Source organism: Macrobrachium rosenbergii, chromosome 51, assembly GCF_040412425.1.
Source record: "Macrobrachium rosenbergii isolate ZJJX-2024 chromosome 51, ASM4041242v1, whole genome shotgun sequence".
In the NCBI taxonomy this organism is placed as follows: Eukaryota; Metazoa; Arthropoda; class Malacostraca; order Decapoda; family Palaemonidae; genus Macrobrachium; species Macrobrachium rosenbergii.
Window position 1 is genome coordinate 61,814,449 of NC_089791.1, and position 20,018 is coordinate 61,834,466.

General features: G+C 32.4%; 1 long non-coding RNA gene across 1 annotated transcript; it reads left to right on the forward strand.

The window, feature by feature from the left end:
• The first annotated feature begins 1,791 nt into the window (after nt 1–1,791).
• On the forward strand, nt 1,792–16,717 carry LOC136833564 (uncharacterized). Its single transcript, XR_010851513.1, has 3 exons — nt 1,792–2,749; nt 12,187–12,514; nt 14,793–16,717. It is a non-coding gene; the product is annotated as an uncharacterized lncRNA (long non-coding RNA).
• Nucleotides 16,718–20,018: the final 3,301 nt, after the last annotated feature.

The following is a 20,018-nucleotide window of genomic DNA, read 5'->3' on the forward strand; positions in this document are numbered from 1 at the left end:
TTCTTGCCATTTTCATCTTATTTTTGTTACGTTTCGTATTATTTTTCGTGGATGAAGCGGTGGCGTCATTTCAAGGGGCGGGGGGAAGGTTTAGAACTTATAGTATGGGCGGGGTGGCGAGCGGAGCGAGCTTTATCAAGTGGGGGTAGGGTGGTTGCTGTAAGCCCACCACCGAGAAATTTTTGGAAATGTGGCATTTTGAAGTCATATAATAGCTGCATTGAGTTCATAAAGCAGCAAACAGGTGTTATTATTATTATTATTATTATTATTATTATTATTATTATTATTATTATTATTTCAAATTAGAGCAAATTATTATTTCAAAGGCTAGGGAGCAAACCAAGTCCTGGCTTTACGAAACTGAACGCAAGCAAAGGAAAGGGTCTGAGTGACTAACTGCTTGCATATGGAGTACGCTTCAGCGCATGTGTGTGGCAGAGACAGTTTGCTTCTTGTTCTAAATACCCTCGTAAATTTCAACTATTTTTTTGTCTTGACTGATGTAAATCTTATGAACGCGCATTCTAATAGTGAAGTATAAGGAACTTGCTTTAAGAGCTAAATGAATTTTATGAGCTTGTAAATTTTAACCTTACGAAAGAAAGTATTTTGTGTTAATACGTCAGAGCGTTAAAGAAATGACTAAAATATTAATGGTAAACGTTTCATTTTATTTACATATCTAATTTTAGTTTTTATTCATCACTGAGCATATCAGTAGATGAATTATAAAGTCACTTCAAATCAGATAAGTTATTGAATGAGTTAATGAACAAGAATGAATGCTGAGGAAACACACGGAATCGTTGTCAGCGAAGAAAAGACACTTCAGTTCCAGTCTGTTTTTGCTTCCTCATTTCCAGAAAAATGTCTTTGAGACGTTTGACACATCCCATTCCTTTCAGAACTTGAAAGAGATTCTTTTTGTCCTTTGCAAGTTCCTAAAGTCGACGGAAGCCTCTCACTCATCCACTGTTTCTGGCTTCCGGACATCGCTGCGATCTGACAGTCCATCTGAGCGCTCTCGCTCTCAGAGGTTCTGCTTTCATTCCGAGACTTTTGCAGTTACAAGCACGATGATTTCTGCTGCAGTTTCGTGGTTTGGTGTTTTTTTTTCTCTATTCTGCTTGAGGGACAGTTTCTAAAACTATTTAAGACCTGCACTCGAAGTGATTTCCTTATATAATAGTTAGTCTTCATTTATCAAGAAGATAAACTTTACTGGTGAAAGATTTTTTTTTTTTTTTTGGGTGTAATTTCCTTAAAAAGTTCTGTGGAAATGCACCAGTTATCAATTTTAACACACAAAAGCAAATACAGTACGGCATTTTAGGAAGCTTTGTTTTTCCTTTAACGGTGTTCATCTTAATTGGAATTATATTGTTCAACTCAACTGCTTTTGATCAAGAAACAATACAAGAGAAACTAAACCTGCTCACACTTACGGGCATATATTCATTTACATAAAGAAACCATAAGAATGCACCAGTATTTTTTGTTCAGAAGGAATACACCGAAATTCATTTTTGGGTATTTTCCGATAGGAAAACATATGAGGTGTGCCAGACGTAAGATATTTTGTAATATTACGCACTCCTTGTCCCTTTGAATCGATTAAAAGGACAATCCCATCCCAGACACGCCCCCTCAGTGAGCATACTCTACATACTCACTACATTCCTGCTGTAATTTATGCTGTTATTTCCATTTTCACATTTTTTCCTGGTACTGTACGACAACTTCGGTTGATTTACGCCATGTTGTATGTTTATGAGTAAGCGCTTACCTAGTAGTAATCAGTGCTGATCCTGTGGCCGTCCCCCGACCCTTCTTTTTATCCAAAAGCCGCTATTTTAATGCTGTTGAACGTTCTTCATGCCACGTTAGCAAAAGAATGCGGCATTTACAAGCTATGGCCGAACTATAGCCAGACGACGCAAGGAAACAAGTAAAAATTGCACCGAAGTTTCTTCAGCGCAGTCGAGTTTTCTGTACAGCGTATAATCAAGACCACCGAAAATAAATTAGATCTATCTTTCGGTGGTTTCGGTTTAATGCTGTATGAAAGGCGGCCCATGAATTTTTAACCACAGCCCGATGGTGACCTGTCCTACATAGTTTCCATATGCACGATTATGGCTAACTTTAACCTTAAATAAAATAAAAACTACTGAGGTTAGAGGGCTGTAATTTGGTATGTTTGATGATTGGAGGGTGGATGATCAGCATACCAATTTGTAGCCCTCTAGCCTCAGTAGTCTTACATTTAAGAGCTGAGGGCGGACGGACAGACAAAGTCGGCACAATAGTTTACTTTTACAGAAAACTAAAACATGAAAAACTCGGGTGTTTTGTTCCTGTTGCAACTTGTAGTGAAAGTGAACAGTCTGTTATTCACTCATGTGAGGAGGAGAATTGTAAACAAAAATCGACTATTTTGCTACGCAAACACCTAATGGTGAACAAATTCGGTAAACCACTGAACTGACTGAACATCAGCAGATTGTATTTTCTTTTGAAGACGTGAACAATATCGCAAAAATTATGAAATGTTCGTGTGGTGGTGAAATGTGTCTTTCTGATGTCCATACAGTCGTCTCTGATTCTTCATTTACATTCCGGTGTGTTGAGTGTAAAAATGTTCCTTTCAAAAGGAAAAAGTATTAAGAAAGTTAAGGATATACCGACAGGTTTAGGGAAAGATACCTCGTGAGTGGTCAGGAAATCCTTTCACATCAAGGGAAAAGTAAGTGAATATTTTATTTGATAAAATACGTTGTTTTATAAAGTCAGCAAACAATTAAATGAGACAATTAACAACATATGATATGCAAGGAACTGTATATCTGTACTGGGTAAATATTATATATGCAAAAAAATGTATTTGAATAGGTTATATGTGTCAAAGTTTCATGAAACTTTGAACTTGATTTTCTCAAAATATAGTTTTCATGAATGTAGCTATACTGAAATGAGTTTGAAATCTATATTTTTCAACGTATCAGAAAAAAAGTAAAAAGTAATGGATTCTGTATGTTTTATAGCATGTTTTCTCTTTAAAATTAATTTTTGTTTGTTATTTATTTTTCCATGGATTTAAATTTGAAATTTATTATAATAAAAATCAAAATTTTAAATATTTTTAATTAAGAATTTATTGTTCAGTTTATTGGAATTATTGATAAGGATTTGTAAGTACATATAATATGCTTCAAATATTTGTGAAAAATTTGAAAAAGTATAAAATAAAAAATTAATAAAATTTCAAAAATTCCATAAAAAATATAACAGAAACATCAATAACTAGAATTATATTCAATCAGATTAATTGAAATTTACTCTCAAAACTTCTTTTACTATGCTAAACAAATGCTCAAAGTTTCATGAGTCTGAATACAATATTTATGTGGGTTGTTAATTAGGCCTATGCTATCACGCTGAAACTACTATATGAAAACAAAACACTCTGATTTCGAACAAAACTACGGAATTTATAGATATAATTATGTAGCTAGGCAACTGAATTAGTAGCATTTGTCACGTAGACTTTATGACTCCTCATTCAAGGCTCAAGTTAGGTAGAATTACTGAAGATTTTAGACGTTGACATTTTTAAGAAGTATTGCGTGTCCTTAAATGTTTTTTACATTAATGTTAAGGAAATAAGATATACATACACACACACACGCACACACACACACATCAACATATATGCATATACAGTATATACCGGGTGTTTCAAAATTAGAGGCCCCCCCTCCACAGAACAAATGGAAAGTTATGAAGTTTTCTGCTATAGCCTATCTCCAAGTACATTATTTTATGTTTCTATTAAGCTATTTTTCATTTTACATTTCTTGTATTTTCAGACTGAGTGAGAGAGCTAGATACAGCCACGGCTAATGACTCGGAGGAAATCAGATGGATTGACCGAATCTGGGCTATAACCTTCAGAGAGGCCAGGGATGCTGGCGCATCCTTCATTTCATGTTCCTGGATAGCTAAATACATTACAAGAGATGAATCCTTTGTTAAAAGAAACTGGAACAAAAATCCATATGACTGTCATCGCGAAAAGAGTGAGAATCTTGGAAGGCTTGAAGTCCTTTCTCAGGAGTCAAAAGACATCACAGCTGAGGCAGTGGGTAGACCAAGAAAGTCTTTACATAAATTGGCGCTTGAACTAGAAACAAAAAGGGGAAAGAAGAGAAGTTATAGTGCTGTATGTCGTGAGTTGAAAAAATCTGGTATCAAGCCATTTCTTGTTATCAGCAAGCCCAACATCACTCAGCAACAGAGAGAAGACTGTGCATGGTTTTGTGGTTCATTTCTTAAAGACTGGGATGAAGCTTGCTTTCTCCATGTTGCCGCATCAGATGAATTCTTCATTTACACAGTCAGGAAGCCGAATCATAAAACTGACATCATTTGGGCTGCAAAGTTGTGAAATTTCCTGAATGTTTGGGAATTTTTCTCTGTTTCACAGCCAAACGGTTAATGTAGATCATCAAAGAAAAAGGACAGTCATGGAATGGTGAGTACTTCAGAGAAACTGTGCTTACTGGTGGAGTATTTCCTTTCCTCAAAGATCCTGAAAATGTGTTATCTGTTGGAGAAGTCACATTTTTGCATGATAAGGCACCATGTTTCAAGGCTCTTCAGACACAAGAGCTGCTTCGAAACAGTGGTATCGATTTCTTTTCGTCAAGTGAATTTCCAGGTAGCTCCCCTGACCTTAATGTGTGTGAAAACATTGGTAGTATTGCAAAAGATCGTGCTGAGCGCGCACAGTGAACTATGATGGTATATCAAGCCTCGACGACCTGCGAAGAGAGGTGACGAAAGTGCTCAGGGAAATGGAGTTTGAGTCAGCTCTTTTGCGATTTGCTAAAATCATACCCCTCAAGAATGCAGGCTGTGATACAGGCAGATGGAGGCCACACAAAATATTAAATACTCAGAGAGAAACTTATAAAATACCTGTTCTGAATTACTTTTGTTTTTGTCCATATCAATTTTAGTCTATGCTGTACAGGGGGCTCTAATTTCAAGAAAGACCCTGTGTGTGTGTATATATATATATATATATATATATATATATATATATATATATATATATATATATATATATATATATATATATATATATATATATATATATATATATATATATATATATATATATATATATATATATATATATATATATACAGTATATATATATATATATATATATATATATATATATATATATATATATATATATATATATATATATATATATATATATAATTTCCTATTTTGAAACATGTTACGTAAGAGGCATCTTAAACAAGTAAAAATTGCGCTGAAGTGTCTTCGGCACAATCGAGCTTTCTGTACAGCAGCTACAGCGTATAATCAAGGTCACCGAAAATAGATCTATCTTTCTGTGGTCTTGGTATAATGCTGTATGAACTGCAGCCCATGAAACTTTAACCACGGACCTGTGGTGGTCTATCCTATATCATTGCCAGAAGCACGATTATGGTTAACTTTAACCTTAAATGAAATAAAAACTACCGAGGCTAGAGGGCTGAAATTTGGTATGTCTGATGACTGGAGGGTGGATGATCAACAAACCAATTTGCAGCCCTCTACCTTCAGTAGTTTTTAAGATCTGAGGGCGGACAGAAAAAAGTGCAGACAGATAGGCAAAGCCGTCACAATAGTTTTCTTTTTTTTTTGCAGAAAACTAAAATATGAGTACATCTTGCCTATGTTATAATCCACAGAGTTCAAGTCTGAAAGTTAATGAAGAAATTTGACTAACCGTGAAATTAGAAAATGGTTTTATTGGACACATACTAATGAAGCTTTTTTTCTCCACAAAGAAAATGATAAGAATATTCATTACCGTCGTGTTTAAAGAAAGGTGAATGGTCAGCATAGCGAACAACTCTAGATGTGAAAACTAACTAATATATATATATATATATATATATATATATATATATATATATATATATATATATATATATATATATATATATATATATATATATATATATATATATATATATATATATATATATATATATATATATATATATATATATATATATATATATATATATATATATATATATATATATATATATATATATATATATATATATATATATATATATATATATATATATATATATATATATATATATATATATATATATATATATATCTTCTTCTTCTTCTTTTAAAATTTCTGACTCACGTTTTCCCATTTTTCAGTGGAAAGCAAGGGTAAGCCCACTGGGCCATACAAGTCTTTGAAGGACTTTGGATTTGGCAACTGCACCCAAGGACCGTAAGTCTCGATCCAGCAGTTTTCCCCAACTGCCTGACATCGCTTAGACAACATTTCATTAGCGTCCCTTCTGATGTTAAGATGTAAATCATCAACACACAATCACGTGTGGAACCTTTTCTGACTCCCAGCAGCGGTCTCTCAGTTGTTGCGTTACCCACTGGTAGGTCTAAAGGAGTTGGAACAAGACAACTGCACAAGGAATTACCTGAGATGTTTGTTATGTTTTTCAGCAATGACCCAATAGACAAGATATTGTAGTGGCTTTGTTTTGTGTGTGGAACAGTAATAAATTTCTAGTCTCTCTCAACACCCATTTGCTCTTAAAAGCAAACTGCTATGGGCAAGCTAACTGATTACATACATAATTCCCCAACTGACTCAGCAATGACAATAGACAACATTTCATTCTGCAATTATCCGCCTCTGAATAAGATCAGTCGGGAAGTGCGGATTTGAACCCGCGCCACAGACCTCTCAGGTTCGAAGTCCGAAGCTGCTGCTGTAACCACCTGACTGTGCCATCGAGACTCCACTGTATATATATATATATATATATATATATATATATATATATATATATATATATATATATATATATATATATATATATAATATAGCTTAGTTTTTCTTCTTTTACCACTGAGCTTTTTGTATTAACAGCTGCTTCTTTGAAGGACTTTTGATTTGGCCTTGAAGACCATAGTCTCGATTGGCTGCCCTGCCTGACACTTATTTTACGTGGCTAAGTTACATTGGTCATACCAGACCCAACGCAACGGGACCAGCTACAGCTTGTTGCGTGGAATTCAAGACGTGTGAGATGTTTATGTTTTTAGAAGATGTTGTAGAAATTTAATTTTTGCTCTTTATCAACCAGAAATAAATAATCCGGGGTGTCTAACTCTTCATCAGTCGGCTGCGGAATTGAACCCGCCCATCGAAAGCTGACTGCTGTCTGAAGCTGTGCAACCAACTCGGCCAATAATATATATATATATATATATATATATATATATATATATATATATATATATATATATATATATATATATATATATATATATATATATATATATATATATATATATATATATATATATATATATATATATATATATATATATTGTATATATATATATATATATATTTGTGCATGAAAGTGATCCGATTCCATATTACACTTGAAGAGAAATCAATATCAAATCTGAAGGTTATCTGAAATAAAGAAATGTAGAAACACTAGGGACGACCCTTCACTACATGCTGTATTTTTTAATTTATATTTAATTACTAGGCAAGGGAAAAACATTCGTAACACCAAATGGGAGATCATTCTAACGGGTTATTTCATGAATTTTAGCAACTTCAATATTCCTTGTCTATTTAACGTATTTTTTTTTGTTATTGTATAAATCACAGTAGAATTTATTTTGAACATGCTTGAGAAATCACAGTTTTTGAACCCATACCTTGAAGATATTTTGGACTGAACGACACAATCCATCTCTGACAGAGTGAGAGGACCGTCATCTCGAGAGCTGATCATGACAGAGCACACTGACTAAACATGTTAAGGGTCTACAAATCACCCCTGACACCTCCTCCACGTGGCCTAATGGGATTGAAAAAATGGGGTGCTGATGATGGGGAGTTGCTGTTGAATGAAGACACTGAAAATGAGATTATGATTAGGTGTCAATGTGATTAATTCTGGCCATATTGAAGGATCTTTGAACATGGGGAATATGGCGGAGATGTTGTGATTACCATATGAATAACAATGGAGTGTGAATATATATATATATATATATATATATATATATATATATATATATATATATATATATATATATATATATATAAATATATATATATATATATATATATAAATATATATATATATATATATATATATATATATATATATATATACATACATATTATATATAAATATATACATATATTATACATACATACAGTATATATATATACATACATATATATATATATATATATATATATATATATATATATACATACATATATATATATATATATATATATATATGTATAATATATATAAATATATACATATATTATACACATACAGTATATACATATATATATACATATATACACATATATATATATATATATATATATATATATATATATATATATTATATATATATATACCACATATATATCACCATACGAACATCTTTCACTTCTTGGAATTAACATCATCAGAAGATTAGAGACGTTTGGTTCCGAGCAAGATTTCCGGAATAGGGATGCTGTACCTACTCGCTTTTATTTACTTCCTGAAGATTGCATCTACCGCATTCATATAGAGCATAACGTATTGCGTGTCACAACCCTATCGGATTGTCAAGTTGTGATTTTGTAACTGATTACTGATACTCGTGTATGCACAATAAATCCGAATATTGGGAAATTATCCTTTGAGAGAGTATGCATATTATTTTATGAACCAAGTTATCTGGAAAATAGTTTTTTTCACAATGCAGTGATTCAGGATTATACTGAGATTTCAATATATCATAGAGGCATGAGCAATTAACACTATCGCAGTAAGTGATATTGTTGTCATAAAACCATTAATTTTTTTTGCCACTCAGTTGTTCACACAAGTGAAATTGCACTGTGTAATTTGGTAAAGGAAATCTGAAATATGTTGTGAGTAGTTTGATTTAAACAATTAGAAAATTACAAATTTTTTATTATATTTTCTTTTTCCTCTGAATCAAGAAAAATATATAGTAGACCATTTTACTATGCATATCTTATTTGCGTTATTAATAGAATATAATGGATAAGCAAAGAAAAAATATTATAAATAAACAGAGCACTTAATCAGCTGTTTTACTGATAACAAGAGGCCTTTATTTTTCTTTTTACTTAATATTTTTCAGTTTTTCGGTGATGTAGGCAGAGCTTTCATTATTTGCCAGAAAACATCTGTGGTACAAAATAATAAATTGAAAACTGGTATTTCCAGGAATCAAACGCTGAATCTGTTATTAATGAATATAGATTTATATTAGAGTCTGATTTAATTACGAGAACTAATCATTTAATAGAATTTCCCAATTGCCTTCTTTTCTTATGAGCGCCAGTGTAACCACGTTGGTGTATCTTGAGGCTCTTTCAGCATGCGTTTAAAAATACATATTCAGTAACCATTCTGACGATAAGGAAACCTGGTGGTGGAATGATGAAGTGAAAAAGGTGGTGAAAGACAAAAAAAAGATGCAAAAAGATCTGAGAAAAGTATGGACAGTAAGAGGATAAGGAGAGGTACCAAGGACCTAAGAAACAAGTAAAGAAGGCGTTCACACAAGAAAAGGTAAGAGCATTTGATGACATGTGCGAAGAGCTGGAAACACCTGAGGGGGAGAGAAAAATTCGCAGAATTGTAAAGTCGAGAGGCAAGAGCACCAAAGACTACTCCCATATAAAACAGGTTAAAGATGGGAATGGAGTAGTTTTATGCAACGAGGATAAGATAAAGAAGAGGTGATAAGAATATTATGAACACCTGTTAAATGAAGAAAATCCTAGAAAATTCTTTGAAGATGGATTTCTAGAACATTGGTATGACACATACTATTAGCAGGAAGTAAATACAGAAGGCACTCAAGAAGATGAAAAATGGTAAAGCAATAGGACCAGATGGAATTCCTGTAGAGGTGTGAAAGAGCCTGGCAGAAGAAGGAATAGACATACTGTGGGACCTAGTAAAGAAAAATATACAGTCAGGAATAGATACCAAAATAATGGAGAGAGAGATTTATTGTTCCTATCTATAAAGAGAACGGTGACGTCCAGGATTGTGCAAACCACAGGGGAATAAAGCTAATGTCTCACACCATGAAAATCTTGGAAGGAATAATGGATCAAAGAATTAGAGATGAAACATCTGTAGGTGAAGAACAGTTTGGTTTCATGCCAGAAGAGGAACGACAGGTGCAGTGTTTACCCTCCGACAGGTGATGGAAAAACACCGGGAAAAGCATAAAGGACTGCACACAGTATTCATAGATCTGGAAAAGGCATATGATAGAGTCCCACGCCAAGAGGTTTGGAGGTGTATGCGAGTAAAGGGAACACCGGAGAAGTATGTGAGGTTGGTCTAAGATATGTATGAAGGAGCAAAAACGCAGGTTAGAAGCAGTGTTGGTTTAACTGAGTGGATACCAGTAAGAGTTGGTTTACATCAGGGATCTCCTTTAAGTTCATATCTTTTTGACCTGATAATGGATGTGCTATCGCAAGGAATAAGAGATCAATCCCTGGTGCATGTTGTTTGCTGATGGCATCGTGTTATGTAGCACCAACAGAGGGGTAGCAGAGTCAAAACTAGAGCAATGAAGGAAGGTACTAGACGACAGTGAATTAAAGATCAGTAAGAAGAAGACTGAATACCCAAGTTTTAATGAAGATCAAGATTCTGAGATTAGTATGGAAGGGACAAGGTTGAACCGAGTAGAAAAACTGGGGTATCTTGGTTCAACAGTGGCTGATGATGGAAATTTGGATGTAGAAATAACACATAGAGTGCAGGCTAGATGGAAAAAGTGGAGAAAGATGTCAGGTGTCTTGTGCGATCGCAGAATCAACATAAAGGTTAAAGGAAGAGTGTATAAGACAGCAGTGAGACCAACTTTGATGTATGGAGCAGAAACATGGCCGGTAAATAGAGTGCAAGAAAAGAAATTGGATGCGGCAGAGATGAAAATGCTCAGGTGGATGTGTGGAGTAACAAAAATGGACAGGATCAAAAATGAAAGAATAAAAGGAACTACTAAAGTTCTAGAACTGTCAAAGAAGGCCCAGGAAAGAAGACTGCAGTGGTATGGCCATGTGATGAGAAGGGATGAGACATATGTTGGGGAGGAGAGTGATGCAAATGGAGGTGTCTGGTGGGAGAACAAGAGGAAAACCGAAGAAGCGAAGGTGGATGGATGTAATTAGAGAAGACTTGGGAGACAAACAAATATTTTCCTTCATAGTTTTGTTCGTTAATCGTTCAATAAGGAATGTCAGATTTTTTCGTATGCACCAATTCAATCAGGAGAGGTGAATAAAATATGATGCAACTAATACGCACATGTATCATGTAACATTTTATTAGTTCTATATATATACACACATATATATATATACACACACACACATATATATATATATATATATATATATATATATATATATATATATATATATATATATATATATATATATATATATATATATATATATATATACATATATGTGTGTATATGTGGTGTGTGTGTGTGTGTGTGTGTCTCCTAAGCCACTATCATATCCTAATAAGTTTTGAAAATACGGAAATGCAACCCTCAGGTCCTTTAGTATTTCAGTTTGAGAAGCAAACACTGGAATATCTTCGAAATATATCTGCACAGTCTAGGTATGGTTTTGCGAAACTTTGCATGCTGTTCCAGGGAAAAGTTCTCCATTATCATATATATATATATATATAATATATATATATATATATATATATATATATATATATATATATATATATATATATATATATGTGTATGTGTATATATGTATATATATACATATATATGTTTATATATATACAATTAGGTTTAGAATCAGGAGATAGGGCACGTTTATTGAATTCATACATTTCTATCCCATTGCAAGAAACGGTCTAGATTCACATTAACAAATGAAACATGAAAAAAATGTATTACGCAATGTTGGTTTCAAATGGTGTTGTCTATTTGCCGTAGCAGACACAGTTGAATTATTAATCTTAGTTTTTTTTCTAGATGGCTGAGAAAGAATGGAGAAGGTTTGTGAAGAGCAGACAAGAAGCACCGTGAAGGTAATGACACGAAAAAAAAAAAAGAAATAGGGGAAAGAATAAATCACTGATGGATACCACTGGCGACATGGAAACGGCAAATATATTGTCTGAAGTCAGGTGGTCAGATTAGAGATCTGAAATGAACTAAGATACTCAAGAGTGAATTCAGAAGCAGAGAGGTTGGACAACAGTGTCTTCTGCCAGTCCTTTCCCACAGCCATAGAGATGTCGAGAGTAATGATATCAGACTTCCTCATGTTCACCAGAGATGGTGAACAGTTATGATCGAGGTAGGATGGATTACCACTAAATGGTCTAGCTGTACATATACCACAAATGAAGCTCTAGTTAGTAGGTTAGATTCTAAGACGTTTCAGATTACCTTCTAATTAGTGTTCCAAATTCTTTACAAAATTCAGAGTAAAAGAACAACAATGCTAGTGATTACAGTTGTCACTTTTCTTTCCTAAGTGTGCAAGGGAATGTTTATAAGACGGTTAAATACTAGTACTGAAAATAAGGCGAAAAAGGCTGTAAAATTCCTGGCAAATTTATCTGGAGATTATATGGGGCACCAGCAAGGCAGGCTGTTAAATATTAGGGCGGAAAAGTGATTGTATTTAAACAATATCTTGTGAGAATTTTCAAGATAACGAAATACGTCGCTCTAAACAGTGTTGATATTACGTTCTTGAATTTGGAAATCAAACACTAGTGTCTTGCACATGACCACTTTAGGTGGTTATAGCAATTAATTGTAATTGGCTCTGTAGATTTCTATAATCATTTCCTTTCCAATCAGTTGTAATTAGCGGAATGATTAAAGTGAATGACTAATATGATTACAGCATCTATGCAATTAGTAATAGTGTAGCATTAATTAATCACTGTCCTACATCACATCAAAGTGCCATTTGCTCTTGAATGGAATCCCTTGATTAGTGGATTGTTCATAAGACAAATCCTTCAACTGTTGTTTCGAAGATGATTTCATTCAAGTGTTTATTAAGGGTCATCGTTATAGCTAATGAAAACGCAAAATGAGAACTGAAACAGTGTTAGGGTGGATATTAAGAGGAAGTCCATACGACAGGTTACATAAACACACACACACACACATATCCTTATAAATATGCACATAAGCACTCACAGACATTCACACACACATACACACACACACACACACACACACACACACACATATATATATATATATATATATATATATATATATATATATATATATATATATATATATATATATATATATATATATATATATATATATATATATATAAATAAATATTTACACGAGAGGTAGGAAACTGAAGAAAAAACGCTGGGACATATGCAACTAGAACTAGTTCAATAGAGAGGCAGTGCAGAAGACGAGGATGTATAATACAGAATTTGAATGGTAGAAAAAAAAAATAGAAATGTTATAATGGACACCACGTGCGTATATTAGAACGTGTATACTTGACATTGATAGCTTTGGTGTAAACGTAGGCATGAGAGAAAAATAAAAAATTATGAAGGAATGCTGTGCGATTACAAATTTATATCTTTTATATGAAGATACCTTTAGTACGAAGGAGAAATATACTAGAAAAATTGATTTTTGTTCCTCATACACTCTTTTTTTTTTTTTTTACATAATGCCTCACAGTAAAATGTTGGAAACATCTCCGCATAAGATAGTAATGCAACTAGCAAGTGGATGCAGAATGTGGTCGTGAAATAAGTGTAATTTGTCGTTTATGTTTAAATATATGGCATATGAATCGTCATATTAACCAGAGACATTAATTTTTTTATGGCTACAATGACCTCTTGCCTTCTCAATCTCTGCTAATATTTAAAAATACTATTTTATGACCGATATTTATAGTCAATGGAACGAACGCTTGTTTTAGAAATTAGAAAATACGCCCTAAATGTAATAATACTTTTGCAGAGCAGAATTAAGTCCGAGCTAGTTTTACAGTTCGTTGACACATTAGGCGTGGATATACCATCCCCTCACAATTTCGAAGAACGCTTACAAATTTAATATCAAGGCACATATGTAGCCTTTCCGTGATTTAGGCGAATATGTTTTCCCAGGTTATGAGATTGAGAGAGAGAGAGAGAGACACTCCGCTTGTCACTTAGTTTGGCGTCACACCTGTAGTTATCTGAAGAAAGTATGATTTGAATGAGGTATGTCAAAGAATAATTAATGAGGTCTTATAGTGATCTATATCACATTAATCAGTTTAGGATCATTCTTCTGTTCATGAACCCCCAATAGAAAAATAAGTACCCAAGTACATTACATGCATTACAAAACTGCTGAGAAGGGACCAATAACCAATTGTTTATATTTACACTTGTGCTATAGGATAGTTCCGCCTAGGATTTCTCATTCAAATTTTGAGGACTTCCTTTTGTCTACTCATACATTGCGTGTGGGTATTTGTAAATCCTATAGAATTTTGCTCTAGGAGAAGTAGAATTTGTTTTTCTTAAGCCTGCTCTGGCACAATTACCGTTGACTTTAATATATTTATTGAGTTTCTTTTCCAGCTTGTGTCTTTTGGTGGGAGCTTATAGTGCAGTGGAGAGGAGACAGTCGTATCACCCTGAACGTTTGCCTAGAAGCTATCTTCAGTGTCAGCGACTCAGCCAGACAAATAATAAAGGAGAACTAATGTAATAGTTTCAGCTTAATAAGTGGCGAGGTTGAATCAGTGTTGCATTTGTTATTTACGTCTCCGATGCTTAATGCCTATTACTTGAAGCGTAGTAGAACTGAATACAATCCTCAAAGCAAACGTAGCCGTAATATTTGATAATACGGATTGCAGTAGAAGAGGAAAAAAATGTCACCCCAATATTTGTTTATAGGCTCATTTTATGTGTTTATCTAAAGAACATGAATTACTGTGAATAAATTACATATTTCTCAATAAAAAATAATTTGCAAGTTGTCTGCAACTTCCTGCATAATTGAAAAGGGAAGTCAAAGGAAAAATCAGCAAATGTTTTTGCAAAAAAATTCCAGAAATTCTTCAACAGTTAAAATCGTCTATGTCTGACAAGTAACCCACAAATTAGTGGGCTACTGGTTAGTTTAGACGGAAAATATATATTGCATTAAGAGTGACTATTAAAACGAGAGCAATTCACGATCTGACTGGTTAACCCATATTTGCTACCACGGAAACAATTGTTTATACAAATATACAAGTAGCCAAGGATCATGAAGTGAGAATACTATTCAATTTGTGCCAAAATAAACTTTTAAAAAATCTTATTAGACGAGTGAATCGAATCCTTTCATTAAGTACATACGAAGCCTTGACATCAGATAAGGCGGATTTTAGCACTGGAAACTTATATCATGTCAGTCATACTACTGGGAACTTATATCATGTCAATCAAAGTGTTTCTTAGTGGGTATAATGTTTGTGATATGGATAAACTGCTCAAGATTCTCCTTTACTACAATATATATTTGAGAAATGGCAACAACTGTAATTCTCTTTTAATCATTAATGCCTCTCCACCTCTGTGATAATGTTATTGTACATCAAATGTTCATTTTGAGTAATTGCACTTTCATGTATAAAATTAAAGTTTCATAAACAGTAAAATTTTCTATTTCTGAAGAGCCGCCCAAAATTGGTGGCCTACTATAAGTTTGGGCGGTAAATATAAACTGCACTTTTAGTGGCTGAAGAAAACGACAGCAATTCAAGTTCTCATTCGTCGATCTATATTTGTTACCATGAAAGCAGTTGTTTATTCGCACTGTACAAGTAACCAAGGATCATGGAGTGGGAATACTGTTCATTTTGTGTCCAAAATGAAATTTTGAAAATATCTTATTAAACGACTGAATAGAATCCTTTCCCTAAAGACATACGAAGCTTTTATATAAAATAAGATGGATTTTTTTACTGGGAACTGAAATCATGTCACTCGCGTAATTGAATCAAAATATTACATAATGGCTATAATTTTTGAGTTGTGGATAAACTGCTCATGAAACTCCTTTGCTATGATATATCTTTGAAAAATGGCAACGCCTGTAATTCTCTTTTAATCATTAATGCCTCGCCTCTTCTGTGATAATGTTATTTTACATGTGCAAATGTTCTTTTTGAGTAATTGCACTTTAATCGGTAGATTACAAATGACGAAAATTTTTCTAAGTTTGAGGAAAAGATTTTTTTTTTTTAAATAAGGAAAAGATGCTTTTTAAAATGCTGATGTTTGGTAACATTTCTTAGAAGTAGTGAGGCCACTTATACTTCAAGTAACCAACAACAACAGGAGTAAATAGTTCAGAGCAGCCAGTGACAAAACGCTTTACAGTTCATTCATAAATTTGGTACGAGAGAAACGTAAACTATTGTATGCGTTGCTGTTGGAAACCTTTTCACACGTAACGAAAATATTGATTTCTTAAGTTACTTTTTTCAAAATATATATTTCAATAAATCTTTCCAAGTTTATTTATTATCCCTTATATACAACAAAAAGAAAAATATATCTGTCTGAGCGATATTTCATTTCTATATGCAAAACTTAACAATTCTTCACATAAATTCAAACAGAGCTTTATCCCCTTCCACTGCGTCAGACTGTAATTAAAATGACATATTCTGGGGATTATCAAATTTAAAGCGAATAAAACTAATAAAATTATTACACTTTTCTTTGTTGGAAACGACTCAATTGCAAGAGGTACAGACAATATTAACTGTTATTGTTTAAATTGTATAAAACGGATGATCAAAATATAAGCACATTTGATAATCTTTCACAATATATCTACATACACATTATATATATATATATATATATATATATATATATATATATATATATATATATATATATATATATATATATATATATATATATATATATATATATATATATATATATATATATATATATATATATATATATATATATATATATATATATATATATATATATATATATATATAATTTATATACATATATATATACATAATATATATACATACATATATATATATATATATATATATATATATATATATATATATATATATATATATATATATATATATATATATATATATATATATATATATATATATATAAATCAACATGACAGTAGGCAGTACAAACTATATATACCTTTTAGAGATGGCAAAACCTGTAATTATCTTTTAATCATACTGAAAAAAGAGGTCCTACGTTGCCCCACAAAGTTCCTACATCTAGTTCTTACCAAAAAAGTCCATTTCACCAAATCATGCGTTGATATCCTTTGACAAAAATAACATATGAAGATTTATTATTAATATGGATATCTTGCTAACATTGCAAGATCTATTTTGCATTTTCATCTAAAATCAGAACTTAATTTTTTTTATGAAATTAGTTCCAAACGCTTATTCATTCTTCTGATGAAGGAATTGCAAGATTTTCTGGCGTTCATCAATGTCAGTTGAAGTTAGAAAAATCATTCTTTTTTGCATTTATTTTGCAATATAATTGCATTTTAGCATTGTGGTTAAGTAAAATCAACCATTTCTATACAAACGAGTAATAAAATAAAATGAAATAACTAGATTTTGCTTTGGGGCAGAAAAGTCCAAGCAAAATTTTTTAGCTAACAGCATAACATAAACTGGAGGAACCCTCCGAATTGAGCATTCTTGGCGGGAAAATATTTGTACCCTTATTGGCTAGAGATGACATCATCAACTTGTGCTTCAATTGGCCGAGATGGTGTTTATTACCGCCCAACGGATTGTTGTCAGGTACCTCTTTTAAAAATTATTTCATTAAAGTTCTGTAAAACAATCGCATTTATTTGCGAGTTTTCCTGTAACTGAACTAATAAACAATAAATGTATAATGTAAGAATAACAATTAGCTGTGTATTTTTCTATCAATGGCATTATAAGACGGTTTTTCTTTTGGAACAGTTGCTAATTATTTAATTTTTACATATATTTATGTAGACGATATAGTTTTAAGTATACCCATATTGACTGAAGAATAAACCTAGTAAGAGTCTTATTTTCTTGTAATAATTAGCCTTTGAAGTGATATTAATACTGAATACTACTTCACTCAATAAAAGAAAAATGCACTGATCGATAAGCAGATTTATAACGGAATTATAAGCTAATCAAATTCATAGATTTTCATTTGAAAAGCATAACCACGCTATGGTTTCCATGAAACACTCAGGACCTTCAGTTACTCGGAAATTAGTTGCCAATATTTATTTTAAAAATGTTTTGTATAATTATAGACAAAATACCGTTTCAGAGCAGGTTTCTTCGTATAAGCACATTGCCTAATTAGTGATAGATAACAATATAATATTTATTTTTCTGTAAGTTAAAAACTCATTAATTTACCATATAGCGTCCAATAACAGTTGCCAGTTAGCCTCAATTTTTCTAAAAGAACATAAACAAAACACAACCATCTCTTATGCATTACTGTTTGAGCCAGTTTCCCTGTGGAGGGTCTGGGGATTTTCCTTTTTCCTGATTATTACAATAGGATTTTGCTGTGATTGTTAGTCTGTAGCCATGAACAAGTAACAATGTGTTTAAATGGTTGCAATTAATGTGTTAAAAAAATAATTCAATAAAAAATGAAATGTCAAAGGAAGTTAATAACCGAGAGAACACAAACACTGTGTTTGACACATGCCATATAATCAATAACAGGGGAAAGGCAACATATGAATAAGCATTCAGTCAATTAGACTTTGCACTACTGAAAGAATTTTGCATTGTAAAACTAAAATATTAATTTGTTACCGTGCTGAATGGTATGGTATAACTGGAACTGCATCAGTAACACCTATTTTATTACTGGGAACTGAAATTATGTCAATCCCGTATCTGAATCAAAACATTTATTAATGGGCATAATTTTTGAGATGTGGATAAATTACTCAAGAATATCCTTAACTGTAACATATCTTTTAGAAATGTAAACAACTATTATGATCTTTTAATCATACTGAAAAAGTCATAGTTCTATACAAAACGGTCGTAGATTGCCCCACAAAGTTCCTATTTTCACCATTAAGGTTCTAGTTTTTACCAAAAGGTTATACTTGCTCCACAAAGATCTTATTTTGACCAAGAAGGTCCTGGTCTTACCAAAATGTCCTACTTGCCCAACAAAGTCCCTATATTGACCAAGAAGATCCTAGTTCTTACCCAAAAAAAAAAAAAGGCCATTTTACCAAATTATTTGTTGAAATTCTTAGACAAAAATAACATATGAAGATTAATTTTTAACATGGATATCCCGCTAAGAATGCGAGATCTATTTTGCATTCTAAAATAAAAATTGGATTTTTTTTATGAAATTAGTTCTAAACGCTCATTTATTCTTCTGATGAAGGAATTACAAGAATTTCTAGAGTTCAGCAATGTCTGTTGAAGTCAGAAAAATACTTGTTTATTGCATATATTTCGCAATATAATTGCATTTTAGCATTGTGGTTAAGTAAAATCAACCATTTCTATACAAATGAATAAGAAAATAAAATGAAATAATTAAATTTTGCTTTAGGGCAGAAAAAGACAATGCAAAATTTTTTAGCTAACAGCATAACATAAACTGGAGGAACCCTCCGAATTGAGCATTCTTGGCGGGAAAATATTTGTGCCCTTATTGGCTAGTGATGACATCATCAGCTTGTGCTTCAGTTTGCTGAGATGGTGTTTACTACTGCCCAACAGATTATTGTCAGGTACCTCATTTAAAAATTAT